Source organism: Lissotriton helveticus, chromosome 6 (genome assembly GCF_964261635.1).
Source record: "Lissotriton helveticus chromosome 6, aLisHel1.1, whole genome shotgun sequence".
Classification (NCBI taxonomy): domain Eukaryota; kingdom Metazoa; phylum Chordata; class Amphibia; order Caudata; family Salamandridae; genus Lissotriton; species Lissotriton helveticus.
The window spans coordinates 441,306,023-441,319,443 of record NC_136067.1 but is presented as its reverse complement, the minus strand read 5'-3'; positions in this window follow the sequence as shown (position 1 = coordinate 441,319,443).

Genomic DNA, 13,421 nt, shown 5'->3' with positions numbered 1-13,421 from the left:
GCCCGCGACGGCACGCAGCTGACTTCCGGCGGGAGGTTTGAACAGCTCGCGTTCGCGAAATTGCAAAAATTGCAATTCTGCACAAGAAATCCACCGCAGGAAGCATAAACCTTGTGAAAATGATGATTTTGATCAGAATAACTCCTCAGATTGACATTTGGCTGCACTTTTTGGTGCAGGAGTCCATTTTTTGGGGTGGAGTGGGAGGAAGCAAGTGCCCCAGAGTCTCCAACTTCCTGTTCCTGTCCAGTAGGCTCCTCCCAGTGCTTCGTCCATGTACTGGTCACTTTTCATTTGGCTGTGGAGCTGGAAGGATTACTTTTTCTTGCTGATGGTGGATTTTTGTATTTGAGGACTTTTTGGACTTTGGAGTTTGGATCACTTTTGGACTTGAGATTTTACAAGTAAGTTGGTGTTGTTTGTTTGGGGCATTGCAGTTGAGGCAACTCCAGTTCTAAAACTTTTTTCACAACTTTAACAAAATATATATTGTGGTGGGTAGCTAGCCACAGTATCCAGTAGGCCCAGGGTTAGTCATGGGTGCATGATACAACTGTTTCTCTGATTTTATTTTTACTTAATTCTCATTTATGTCATGGAATTTTAGCTCACTGTTATATGTTGGTTTTTTTTTATGTTGGGCTGCCTGTAAAGCCTCACTAGCCAGTAGGCCCAGGGGTAGTGAGTGGTGCATGGGCCTAGTCTTTCTGTGGGGTGTCTTGAATTGAAACATCATTGAAGGCATGGATGGCATGGGATTGTGGTGCTTTTTATGTGTTTTTCGATTTTTGGGGGTGTTGTGGGGGACTGGCCATGTGGGTGGGGGCCATTTTTAGGGCTGGTACAGGCAGGCCCTGGCCATGTGCTGGGGGTCAAGGGGCCATTTTGAATGCAGGTAGTGTGCTCAGGCCTTCACCCAGTTTGCCTTGCTTTCAACCATTATGCCCAGGGGTAGTCAGTGGTACATGGGCCTAGTCTTTCTGTGGGGTGTCTTGAATTTAAACATCATTGAGGGCATGGATGGCATGGGATTGAGGTGATTTGTATGTGTTTTTCAATTTTTGGGGTTGTTGTTGGGGACTAGCCATGTGGGTGGGGGCCATTTTGAGGGCTGGTACAGGCAGGCCCTGGGCATGTGCTGGGGGTCAAGGGGTAATTTTGAATGCAGGCAGTGTGCTCAGGCCTGCACCCAGTTGGCCTTGCTTACAACCATTATGCCCAGGGGTACTCAGTGGTACATGGGCCTAGTCTTTCTGTGGGGTGTCTTGAATTTAAACATCATTGAGGGCATGGATGGCATGGGATTGTGGTGATTTTTATGTTTTTTTCGATTTTTGGGGGTGTTGTGGGGGACTGGCCATGCTGGTGGGGGCCATTTTGAGGGCTGGTACAGGCAGGCCATGTGCTGGGGGTCAAGGGGCCATTTTGAATGCAGGCAGTATGCTCAGGCCTGCACCCAGTTGGCCTTGCTTTCAACCATTAAGCCCAGGGGTACTCAGTGGTGCATGAGCCTAGTCTTTCTGTGGGGTGTCTTGAATTTAAACCTCATTGAGGGCATGGATGGCATGGGATTGTGGTGATTTTTATGTGTTTTTCGATTTTTGGGGGTGTTGTTGGGGACTGGCCATGTGGGTGGGGGCCATTTTGAGGGCTGGTACAGGCAGGCCCTGGCCATGTGCTGGGGGTCAAGGGGCCATTTTGAATGCAGGCAGTGTGCTTAGGCCTGCACCCAGTTTGCATTGCTTTCAACCATTATGCCCAGGGGTACTCAGTGGTGCATGGCCCTAGTCTTTCTGTGGGGTGTCTTGAATTTAAACATCATTGAGGGCATGGATGGCATTGGATTGTGGTGATTTATATGTGTTTTTTGCCTTTTTGGGGTGTATACCTGATGTTCCTCTGTCTTCCATTGCTTTTAGGTGCACAAGAGAACCACCAGTGCCAGGAAGAACTCCTGCAGCGGTGTGTGCAGCACAACGTCAAGCGACGTCACGTGTGGCCACAGACAAGACAACTCTGCAACTCGTGCAACTGCGGCCTGCTGTTCTGACATCTGAAGAAGATGGGCCCAAAGAAAGGTGGCCATAGCGCCTCAGCGAAGAAAGTTGCCAGTGCCACTGCCAGTAAGAAGGAGCAGAAGAAGCAAGTGGCACCACCTACCAAGGAGACTGGTGTGCCCACCGACACCTTTTTTGGGAAAAAAAAACTACGCCTGCAGCAGCAGCGGTGTCCGCCGGGACCAAGCTGGAAGCAGCACCTCCGCCTCATTGGGGTCAGTGCCACCATGCCAAGTTAGGTCCAAGACCATGAGTGCTGCTGAGGCAGCCACTTTACTTTCTCAATCACCTTCGACCAGTGATGTTGGCTCATCACAAGAAAGTACCATCCAATCAACGCCGGGTGTAACTCAGCTGGCGAGTGTTCAACAATCACAGCCACAACGACAACCACAAGTGCAACTAGTACAAGCGCAAGTACATGGGCAAGGAGAGGCGCAAGTACATGGGCAAGGAGAGGCGCAAGTACATGGGCAAGGAGAGGTGCAAGTACATGGGCAAGGAGAGGCGCGAGTACATGCACAAGGAGAGGCGCAAGTAGAGGTGCATGGAGAACTGCCTACAACGCTTGTTCCTCCAGAAGTAGGGGCACATCAGGAAATTGATATTCAAGTGGAGGTATCATCCGAAGAAGCCACTCCTCCTGAGGATGATCCATTGTCTCCCAGATCCCCAGCAAGAAAAAGGTCAAGGAGGACTGCTACTACTACTACTACAAGTTCTTCTTCAAGCCCCCTTCATTCTGATGACCTTGATCTTTATTGGAACCCAGCAATGCAGTCTGACAGTGAGGCATGCCATGAGCCGAAAAAGGTAGCTAAGCCTAAAAGGAAGGTTCCCTCAAGGCTTTGACTTATGGGTAATGACGACGAACAAGAAGTGGTGTCTTATGCTGCTGATGAACAGTCTGATGACGACCCAGTCAGCACAGACGTCACTCCAGCCACAGCAGGCATGCAGCAGACAAACATTTTAACCCTAGCCCGAATAGCTGCTGAGGGGGATGTGGGTGGTGTGGCACTGGTGCCACCACCAACGCAGTTAACTACAACACCAACATGACCTACAGCTTCCATATTTTCTCGTCAGAAGGGCCGGCAGGGACCTCCATCCATCTCGACCTCCATTACCTCAAGTAGTGGTGCTGTAAGTGAACAACGGAAACAGATTCAGCCACGCCCATCCTCCACTTCATCTGGCATTGAAAGTCAAAGTAGCACCTCCACCACCAGCAGACATCTCCAGTCCCCAGTTTGGGACGTGTTTACTGTTAGCAAAAAGGCGGAAAACATGGTCGTTTGTTTGATTTGTAAAGTATCAGTTAGTTGGGGTAAGCTTGGTACCAACTATGGTACCGGAGGCCAGAGAGGTCATCTCAAACAACACCACCCTATCCAGTGGTATAAGCACCTAAGTGACATCGAGGAAGCCAAAACAAAAACAAATCCAAATGTATCCCTTGATATTGCATCTGATGATGACGAGAGGCTGATCGTGCAGGGGGAAGTGAAGAAGCGACAGACATTTTTTCTGGTACACCCATTACCCCTGGCAGCAGCACTGCAGTGGTAGCGCCCACACCCTCTACCGCTGCAACATGTATGAGGCACACTAGGAGTCTGGGACAGACACCAATGCAAAAAACTAAATCAATGAGCCTAACTGGTGTGAAGTCTGCATCATCATCATCATCATCACGTAAAACGGTCCAGCCCACCATTAGCAGCATGTTTTGCTCGGATGCGCCATTTGAACGCAACCACCCAACGGTGCGTCTGTATAACGCAAAGCTGGCTAAAATGCTAGCGCTGGACCTTCTCCCTTTCTCTTTCGTGGAAGGGGTGGGTTTTCGTGAATTGGTGGCAACAGTCTTCCCTAAATGGAAGGTTCCTAGCCGGTCCTATTTTGCAAAGGTTGCTGTTCCATTCACTACATCAAGATGTGCTGGAGGTGATTGGCGCAGGTATTCTGAAGAGTGCTGTTCACACTATCCACATGACAACAGACATGTGGACCAGTTGCCAAGCCCTTGATTACATGTGCATTACTGCACACTGGGTCTCTTTTGCAGGGGTCGAAAAACAGTTAAAACACAAAGATGTTGACACGGAGGAATTTTTTAAAGCTACTCGCAAACTGCCAGTCAAAGGACTAATCCAGGAGGTGGCAACACGTTGGAACTCAACCTTTTACATGCTTGAGCGTCTGTCTGAGCAGTGGGAGGTAATACATGAGTATGTCTTTAAACTGGGTTCTAATCATAAAGACATGGGGCTAGAGTTGGAGGAATGGAAGCTAATTGCAAGCCTGACAGACATGCTTCGTCCTTTTGTGCTCTTCACGCGTGCAGTCAGCAGGGAGGACTGTTCTTTGAGCAAAGCTATCCCATTGTTGCGCATGCTAGAGCACCAACTGAAGGAGGTGATTTTAACGGTCCGAGATGATGGTGAAAAGCGAGAAGCATATGATTTGGCGGAGAAGTTATTAAGACACCTACTTGACAATGAAAGGCTTAAAAAGATACATACAGAACAACATTACATTTGTGACACTATTCTTGATCCACGGTACAAAAAGGCAGTGGCTAGCAAAGCATTCATTCCTTTTGATGAAACAGATGTTTCAAAGTACAAACATTGGCTAGCTGTGTCAGCCACTCGGTTCGAAAGAGAGCAGCAGAACCTTCAAGGAGGCAGCACAAGTACAACTGAATCAGCAGGCCATCCGGCGTCAAGTTCCACTTCTCAATCCGTGGCCGAAGGGAGTCACTTTCCCTCACAGCCGTTAACAACACCAGCAACCGTCTCATCATCCTCCTCACCTGCACCAGGCCGCCCAAAAATATTGTTGGAAGGGGATTGGCTATCTCAGCAAGGGTTAGCTCGGTCCACTGATGAAAAGGTCGCAGATGGTACGCAAAGTGGATCATCCCTGGAGAACCTTGAGTCGGTGGTGCAGGCTATCTGGATGACCCAACAGAGGTCTGTCATAATGAGAACCCATTGGAATATTGATATACGAAAAGCTCTGTATGGCGACTGATCACCAACCTGGCTCTAAATTATTTGTCTTGCCCACTCGCAAGCGTGTCTTCTGAACGTGTTTTCAGTGCTGCTGGTGCCATTGTTACTTCAAAAAGGACCCGCCTTTTGCCCAAAAATGTGGAGAGGTTAACAATAATCAGGATGAATCAGCACTTCATACCAGCCGATTACAAAATACGTGAATGCACGCAGGAAGAAGAGGACACCGACTTAGGTGATGCAGACGGAAGTTCTTCTCGGTCACCAGACCTACTCCCGTCTCAATTCGTAGACTTGGAGGACGAGCTCTGCTTCCCTGACACCGAGGCCTGAAAATTACTTCCTTTTTTTCCGTACTTATTCACTTTTAGTCCTGTGTGTCTTTCTTTGTTTTGCTACTTTTACCACAACAAAAAACTCTAATCACCTAATCACAACAAGTCCATCATCGGCACTGTCTTCATCTTATTTTCCTTATTGATTTGAAGGTGCCGCAGTCTGCATTCAGATGTTCACAAGTTCACAACTCAATCATGCTCCTCTATCCTCCTCCTCCAGACTCCCCCTATCCATTTCCCTCAAGGCAGATGGATGGATTATGGAGAAAAAACAAACTTTATCTTCGTAGACAAGTCCCCTCAAGTGGGACTGAAATAACTGACTGACTACATGCTTGCTGATTGTTGACAGACCTACTTCTGAAATTTACAGGAGAGGCTGCCCTGTGGGCCCTCACTTTCCGAAGCAGATGCGGACAAAAAGTAGAACAGGTAATGAATAATGAGAAGATGGCATGCAGTGGACAGCAATGGTTGTCTGTCTCTGTTGAAACCAATTGCTGTTTGTTTCTTGTGAACAGCGCAATTTGCCATGTTTTGAATATACCAGAATTGCAGGTTTTTGGGGGTTTATTTGCGGGTGTTCTAGATTTGCGGCGCTGGGTCGGGGAGTCTGGGAGCACTGCTGGCACAGTCTAATGTTGATTGCATTTGTTTTTCAGGAAATCCATGGTGGAAAAGGCGAGTTAGGGCCTAGCTGCACAGCGCATTGGGACTGAATTCCAGGTTGGCCCGAAATTTGCTATGTCTCACTTTTTAAGGTTTTGCTTTTTGGCTGTTTGGGGGTATTCTACTTTTTTTCGCCTGGGTTGACGGGTCTGGGGGCATTGCTGAGAACGTCTAATACCGGATAAAAGTGTTTTGGATAAAATCTGTGGTGAAAAAGTTTTTCGCATTACAGAGTTTTTGCTCACTTTCGTGTTTTCGGGGGCCTGCTTGGGGGGTTCCTGGTGTTTGGGGGGGGCTTGGGGGGGCTTGGAGCAACGCTGGGTATGGGTAGTTTTGATTGCAAGAGGTTTGAAGAAAATCCCTGGTGGCAAAGGGGAGTTAGGGCCTAGCTGCAGAGCGCGCACGGAGTGATTTTGGAAATTTGTATTTTTGCTTTTTGGCTGTTTGGGGTTCTTCTACTTGTTTTCGCCTGGGTTGACGGGTCTGGGGGCATTGCTGGGAAGGTCTAATACCGGATAAAAAGTGGTTTGGAGAAAATCGGAGGTGAAAACGTTTTTGCGTTTTTTTTGTTGTTGTTTTTTTTGGGGAAAATCTTTATTGACATATAGGCAGCTTATGCAGTTATCGTGTTACAATACAACATTTTTTTCTTTTTGTTTTTCTTTTGAGAAGTTGACTGTCTTGCATCTTGTACCTTGTATCACAAAATTCCAAAACAATAGTACTATACATTTTTCGCGGTATGAGCGTGCCCATTCGTGTTTTATTATAGCATTACCACAGAATATCTCTAATTATTGTCTTAGTCACTGTACCCAGCATGCCCCCCTACTCATAAGAACCTTTTGAACATTCCCGCCCCAACTTAAGCCATCATAACTTTCACTTTATTATCTCCCAGTGTTCTCAATCAAGTCCGCAGCCTTTTCCAGCTCCACTCAGGCTCCATATATTAATTCACTCCTGTATTCTGCCCTCAGCAGTGCTTACCCCTCGGTCTCACCCTCACTCATCTTCCCCCTCTGAGTCTATATCTTCTCCCTCCGGCAGTGGTTCGCATATGTCCCCGCGATATACATTCCATGCCATCCAAACCTTGTTCCACTTTCGGGGGGAGGCTCTGAGGACATAGACCGCCCTCTCTGTCACCATTAGCTCGTCCATATTTTTAGCCCATCTGCTCGCCGTGGGTAGGTCTGGAGCCCCCCATTTCTGCGCGATGTCTCGCTTAGCCACTGTCATGGCCAGCGTAGCCCACAGTATTCCACACCTGCCCAAGTCGTTGGGCTCCCAAACATTTAGGAGACATTTGCGCGGGTCAGGCAGAACAGTGATTTTAAGTGCTTGAGAGATAGTAAGCAGCACCCGTCTCCAGTATTCCTGTATATGTGTGCAGTCCCATAGTGTATGGAACAATGTACCCTCCTCCCCGCATCCCCGTAGGCAGAAGGGGTGTGGCGCTCTGTGTATTTTATGAAGCAGTGTTCTGGTATAATAAATGCGGTGCAGGATCTTGAGTTGCACCAGTCTGAACTTTGTCGAAATTCCCACCTCTCTTGGGGAGGCCAATGCCTCGTTCCATTCTGATTCATCCATCTCCCCTACTTCCCTTTCCCATTTCTCTTTCAGTTTTTGCGTGGGGTCAGCTAGGTTGTTAGTTAGCTTTTTGTAGGTAAGATAGGTCGCTTTGTGCTGCATGAAATCAGTTAGCAGTCTATCTTCTAGGGGTGAGGATTCCGGTAAGTCCGTGGCCGCCGGAATCGCCCGTAGCAGTGCATGCCTGATTTGGACATATCTATACGTCTCCGTAGACCTAAGTCCGTATAAATGTTGTAGTTGTGGAAATGATATTACTGTGTCTTTGTCCCACATATCCCCAACTGTGGAAATGCCTATAAGGTCCCACTGTGTAAACCCCTTGCATATTCTCAGGGACCCCAGTGCCTTTGTGTCCCATAATGGTGTCATTTTCGTTATTTTCCCTTTCCAACCCATCCGCGCCTGCGCTACGTGCCACAGCGTCGCTGTGTGTCGCGTTGGGCCAGGCAGGCGCCCAAGCTGCTGTCTATTATAGAGGACCGAGAGCATATAATCCGTCCCCAGTTGAGTCCAGTCTGCTTGGTAAGCCGGGTCGTTCCTTGGGGCATGGATCCACTGGTTAATTACTTTAAGTTGAGCTGCCCAGTAGTATAGCTGTATGTTGGGAAATGCTATTCCTCCTTCATACCAACTTTTTACCAGTTTGTCATAGGCTATACGTGCCGGGCCAGCGTTCCAGAGCAGGTTGGAAACCAACTCCGCAATTTGCCTAAAATAACGTGGTGGGAAAAGGTATGGGGTGTTTCCTAATATATATAGAAACCTGGGCAATGCCATCATTTTATATAACGATACAGAAAAGGGGGTGGTGATGAACAGAGTGTCTGAATTAAGCAGACCACTCTTACCCAGTCCAAAGATCAGGGCTTGATCCATCACCATTATTTATCTCACTGCCCCATCCTAGCTCAGAACCTGGCTATATGCAAATTAGTCTGTCCCTGGCCCAGTGCATCATGGGAACAGGGCAGACCAAACTACCAAGCCAATTCTTCACCAGAAAGGAGACAAGCTACCGGGGACCGGTTTCTGGCATTTCAGCCTCTTCGGCCCGGCTTGCTTGAATCCTGATGGAGCAGTGAGAAAGGGACTCATGTCTGAGTATACCCTGCCACACCTATAGTGGCCAAAAACGATACAGAAAAGGGGGTGGTGATGAACAGAGTGTCTGAATTAAGCAGACCACTCTTACCCAGTCCAAAGATCAGGGCTTGATCCATCACCATTATTTATCTCACTGCCCCATCCTAGCTCAGAACCTGGCTATATGCAAATTAGTCTGTCCCTGGCCCAGTGCATCATGGGAACAGGGCAGACCAAACTACCAAGCCAATTCTTCACCAGAAAGGAGACAAGCTACCGGGGACCGGTTTCTGGCATTTCAGCCTCTTCGGCCCGGCTTGCTTGAATCCTGATGGAGCAGTGAGAAAGGGACTCATGTCTGAGTATACCCTGCCACACCTATAGTGGCCAAAAACGATACAGAAAAGGGGGTGGTGATGAACAGAGTGTCTGAATTAAGCAGACCACTCTTACCCAGTCCAAAGATCAGGGCTTGATCCATCACCATTATTTATCTCACTGCCCCATCCTAGCTCAGAACCTGGCTATATGCAAATTAGTCTGTCCCTGGCCCAGTGCATCATGGGAACAGGGCAGACCAAACTACCAAGCCAATTCTTCACCAGAAAGGAGACAAGCTACCGGGGACCGGTTTCTGGCATTTCAGCCTCTTCGGCCCGGCTTGCTTGAATCCTGATGGAGCAGTGAGAAAGGGACTCATGTCTGAGTATACCCTGCCACACCTATAGTGGCCAAAAACGATACAGAAAAGGGGGTGGTGATGAACAGAGTGTCTGAATTAAGCAGACCACTCTTACCCAGTCCAAAGATCAGGGCTTGATCCATCACCATTATTTATCTCACTGCCCCATCCTAGCTCAGAACCTGGCTATATGCAAATTAGTCTGTCCCTGGCCCAGTGCATCATGGGAACAGGGCAGACCAAACTACCAAGCCAATTCTTCACCAGAAAGGAGACAAGCTACCGGGGACCGGTTTCTGGCATTTCAGCCTCTTCGGCCCGGCTTGCTTGAATCCTGATGGAGCAGTGAGAAAGGGACTCATGTCTGAGTATACCCTGCCACACCTATAGTGGCCAAAAACGATACAGAAAAGGGGGTGGTGATGAACAGAGTGTCTGAATTAAGCAGACCACTCTTACCCAGTCCAAAGATCAGGGCTTGATCCATCACCATTATTTATCTCACTGCCCCATCCTAGCTCAGAACCTGGCTATATGCAAATTAGTCTGTCCCTGGCCCAGTGCATCATGGGAACAGGGCAGACCAAACTACCAAGCCAATTCTTCACCAGAAAGGAGACAAGCTACCGGGGACCGGTTTCTGGCATTTCAGCCTCTTCGGCCCGGCTTGCTTGAATCCTGATGGAGCAGTGAGAAAGGGACTCATGTCTGAGTATACCCTGCCACACCTATAGTGGCCAAAAACGATACAGAAAAGGGGGTGGTGATGAACAGAGTGTCTGAATTAAGCAGACCACTCTTACCCAGTCCAAAGATCAGGGCTTGATCCATCACCATTATTTATCTCACTGCCCCATCCTAGCTCAGAACCTGGCTATATGCAAATTAGTCTGTCCCTGGCCCAGTGCATCATGGGAACAGGGCAGACCAAACTACCAAGCCAATTCTTCACCAGAAAGGAGACACGCTACCGGGGACCGGTTTCTGGCATTTCAGCCTCTTCGGCCCGGCTTGCTTGAATCCTGATGGAGCAGTGAGAAAGGGACTCATGTCTGAGTATACCCTGCCACACCTATAGTGGCCAAAAACGATACAGAAAAGGGGGTGGTGATGAACAGAGTGTCTGAATTAAGCAGACCACTCTTACCCAGTCCAAAGATCAGGGCTTGATCCATCACCATTATTTATCTCACTGCCCCATCCTAGCTCAGAACCTGGCTATATGCAAATTAGTCTGTCCCTGGCCCAGTGCATCATGGGAACAGGGCAGACCAAACTACCAAGCCAATTCTTCACCAGAAAGGAGACAAGCTACCGGGGACCGGTTTCTGGCATTTCAGCCTCTTCGGCCCGGCTTGCTTGAATCCTGATGGAGCAGTGAGAAAGGGACTCATGTCTGAGTATACCCTGCCACACCTATAGTGGCCAAAAACGATACAGAAAAGGGGGTGGTGATGAACAGAGTGTCTGAATTAAGCAGACCACTCTTACCCAGTCCAAAGATCAGGGCTTGATCCATCACCATTATTTATCTCACTGCCCCATCCTAGCTCAGAACCTGGCTATATGCAAATTAGTCTGTCCCTGGCCCAGTGCATCATGGGAACAGGGCAGACCAAACTACCAAGCCAATTCTTCACCAGAAAGGAGACAAGCTACCGGGGACCGGTTTCTGGCATTTCAGCCTCTTCGGCCCGGCTTGCTTGAATCCTGATGGAGCAGTGAGAAAGGGACTCATGTCTGAGTATACCCTGCCACACCTATAGTGGCCAAAAACGATACAGAAAAGGGGGTGGTGATGAACAGAGTGTCTGAATTAAGCAGACCACTCTTACCCAGTCCAAAGATCAGGGCTTGATCCATCACCATTATTTATCTCACTGCCCCATCCTAGCTCAGAACCTGGCTATATGCAAATTAGTCTGTCCCTGGCCCAGTGCATCATGGGAACAGGGCAGACCAAACTACCAAGCCAATTCTTCACCAGAAAGGAGACAAGCTACCGGGGACCGGTTTCTGGCATTTCAGCCTCTTCGGCCCGGCTTGCTTGAATCCTGATGGAGCAGTGAGAAAGGGACTCATGTCTGAGTATACCCTGCCACACCTATAGTGGCCAAAAACGATACAGAAAAGGGGGTGGTGATGAACAGTGCAATGAGCTAAAAAACGGTGTTGGATCTAGCCCTGATCTCTTGACTGGGTGAGAGTACTCTGCTTAATTCAGAGACTCTGTCCATCACCACCCCTTGTTGTAAATAATTTTGTCCACCCTAAGCGTGGAAGGGTATACTCAGATGTGAGTCCCTTGCTCATTGCACCATCAGGATTCAAGCAAGCCGGGCCGAAGACGCCTGAAATGGCAGAAACCGGTCCCCGGAAGCTTGTTTCCTTCCCAGTGTAAGAATTGGCTTTTGTAGTCTGGTCTGCCCTGTTCCCATGATGCACTGGGCCAGGGACAGACTAATTTGCATACAGCCAGGTTCTGAAACTGGGATGGTGCAATGAGCTAAAAAACGGTGTTGGATCTAGCCCTGATCTCTTGACTGGGTGAGAGTACTCTGCTTAATTCAGAGACTCTGTCCATCACCACCCCTTGTTGTAAATAATTTTGTCCACCCTAAGCGTGGAAGGGAATACTCAGATGTGAGTCCCTTGCTCATTGCACCATCAGGATTCAAGCAAGCCGGGCCGAAGACGCCTGAAATGGCAGAAACCGGTCCCCGGAAGCTTGTTTCCTTCCCAGTGTAAGAATTGGCTTTTGTAGTCTGGTCTGCCCTGTTCCCATGATGCACTGGGCCAGGGACAGACTAATTTGCATACAGCCAGGTTCTGAAACTGGGATGGTGCAATGAGCTAAAAAACGGTGTTGGATCTAGCCCTGATCTCTTGACTGGGTGAGAGTACTCTGCTTAATTCAGAGACTCTGTCCATCACCACCCCTTGTTGTAAATAATTTTGTCCACCCTAAGCGTGGAAGGGTATACTCAGATGTGAGTCCCTTGCTCATTGCACCATCAGGATTCAAGCAAGCCGGGCCGAAGACGCCTGAAATGGCAGAAACCGGTCCCCGGAAGCTTGTTTCCTTCCCAGTGTAAGAATTGGCTTTTGTAGTCTGGTCTGCCCTGTTCCCATGATGCACTGGGCCAGGGACAGACTAATTTGCATACAGCCAGGTTCTGAAACTGGGATGGTGCAATGAGCTAAAAAACGGTGTTGGATCTAGCCCTGATCTCTTGACTGGGTGAGAGTACTCTGCTTAATTCAGAGACTCTGTCCATCACCACCCCTTGTTGTAAATAATTTTGTCCACCCTAAGCGTGGAAGGGTATACTCAGATGTGAGTCCCTTGCTCATTGCACCATCAGGATTCAAGCAAGCCGGGCCGAAGACGCCTGAAATGGCAGAAACCGGTCCCCGGAAGCTTGTTTCCTTCCCAGTGTAAGAATTGGCTTTTGTAGTCTGGTCTGCCCTGTTCCCATGATGCACTGGGCCAGGGACAGACTAATTTGCATACAGCCAGGTTCTGAAACTGGGATGGTGCAATGAGCTAAAAAACGGTGTTGGATCTAGCCCTGATCTCTTGACTGGGTGAGAGTACTCTGCTTAATTCAGAGACTCTGTCCATCACCACCCCTTGTTGTAAATAATTTTGTCCACCCTAAGCGTGGAAGGGTATACTCAGATGTGAGTCCCTTGCTCATTGCACCATCAGGATTCAAGCAAGCCGGGCCGAAGACGCCTGAAATGGCAGAAACCGGTCCCCGGAAGCTTGTTTCCTTCCCAGTGTAAGAATTGGCTTTTGTAGTCTGGTCTGCCCTGTTCCCATGATGCACTGGGCCAGGGACAGACTAATTTGCATACAGCCAGGTTCTGAAACTGGGATGGTGCAATGAGCTAAAAAACGGTGTTGGATCTAGCCCTGATCTCTTGACTGGGTGAGAGTACTCTGCTTAATTCAGAGACTCTGTCC